The sequence below is a fragment of the Oncorhynchus mykiss genome, chromosome 21, assembly GCF_057628025.1.
Source record: "Oncorhynchus mykiss isolate SJ-2025 chromosome 21, ASM5762802v1, whole genome shotgun sequence".
Lineage (NCBI taxonomy): Eukaryota > Metazoa > Chordata > Actinopteri > Salmoniformes > Salmonidae > Oncorhynchus > Oncorhynchus mykiss.
In genome coordinates, this window is record NC_143042.1 from 2,423,759 (window position 1) to 2,425,533 (window position 1,775).

The following is a 1,775-nucleotide window of genomic DNA, read 5'->3' on the forward strand; positions in this document are numbered from 1 at the left end:
AGTGTTTCATTTCATTGTGTATTAGAAACACACTTTGAGATCATTGTGAGGGGATTTCCACCGTGTCTGAATGGGGATTTGGGCTTCCAGGGAAAATGTTGTTCGATGTTGCAAAAGTAACCAAGTGAGGCGGAACTTAGCGAAGGGTCAAATATGTGAGGCTTATTTGATCTAATAGTTCCGTGATGTTTAGGCTATTACAAATGTACATAAGTGGATGCAAGTTACATTCTGGCAACTTTGAGAAAAATCACATAGTTGTGTATCTGCCCTCTCATTGGCTAGAATGTTACAACCTGATCTCGCCTGCCTTTGATCATTGAGGAGATGGATTTCCATTGTTAGAGCGGTCACTATCTAGTCAATATAATAGATAAACATTGGTCTGGTGCTGTGTTTACGTATGCATGCTATTAACGTGGAAAAGAGGCCTAGTGCAGGATCTGATAGGGCCAAGTAGTGGAATAGTGGGGAGGTTTTAATGGGTGTTGGATCTGATAGGGCCAAGTAGTGGAATAGTGGGGGGGTTTTAGTGGGTGTAGGATCTGATAGGGCCAAGTAGTGGAATAGTGGGGAGGTTTTAATGGGTGCAGGATCTGATAGGGCCAAGTAGTGGAATAGTGGGGAGGTTTTAATGGGTGCAGGATCTGATAGTGCCAAGTAGTGGAATAGTGGGGAGGTTTTAATGGGTGCAGGATCTGATAGTGCCAAGTAGTGGAATAGTGGGGAGGTTTTAATGGGTGCAGGATCTGATAGGGCCAAGTAGTGGAATAGTGGGGAGGTTTTAATGGGTGCAGGATCTGATAGCGCCAAGTAGTGGAATAGTGGGGAGGTTTTAATGGGTGTAGGATCTGATAGGGCCAAGTAGTGGAATAGTGGTAAGGTTTTAATGGGTGTAGGATCTGATAGGGCCAAGTAGTGGAATAGTGATGAGGTTTTAATGGGTGTAGGATCTGATAGGGCCAAGTAGTGGAATAGTGATGAGGTTTTAATTTGTGTTGGATCTGATAGGGCCAAGTAGTGGAATAGTGGGGAGGTTTTAATGGGTATAGGATCTGATAGGGCCAAGTAGTGGAATAGTGGGGAGGTTTTAATGGGTGTTGGATCTGATAGGGCCAAGTAGTGGAATAGTGGGGGGGTTTTAGTGGGTGTAGGATCTGATAGGGCCAAGTAGTGGAATAGTGGGGAGGTTTTAATGGGTGCAGGATCTGATAGGGCCAAGTAGTGGAATAGTGGGGAGGCTTTAGTGGGTGTTGGATCTGATAGGGCCAAGTAGTGGAATAGTGGGGAGGTTTTAATGGGTGTAGGATCTGATAGGGCCAAGTAGTGGAATAGTGGGGAGGTTTTAATGGGTGCAGGATCTGATAGGGCCAAGTAGTGGAATAGTGGGGAGGTTTTAATGGGTGTTGGATCTGATAGGGCCAAGTAGTGGAATAGTGGGGAGGTTTTAATGGGTGTTGCATCTGATAGGGCCAAGTAGTGGAATAGTGGGGAGGTTTTAATGGGTGTTGGATCTGATAGGGCCAAGTAGTGGAATAGTGGGGAGGTTTTAATGGGTGTTGGATCTGATAGGGCCAAGTAGACTGAAAAGAGGAAGAGAGAGGAGAATGAGAGGAGAGAGCAAGTGGAAAAGAGGAAGAAAGAGGAGGAGGAGAGGAGAGAGGAGGATGAGAGGAGAGAGCAGTAGGAAAGGACAAAGGCAGAAAGTGAAATAAGGATGGGGAGAGGACAAAAGTCATTGGAAGAAATGGTTGTCGAATAAAAGGACCATAATG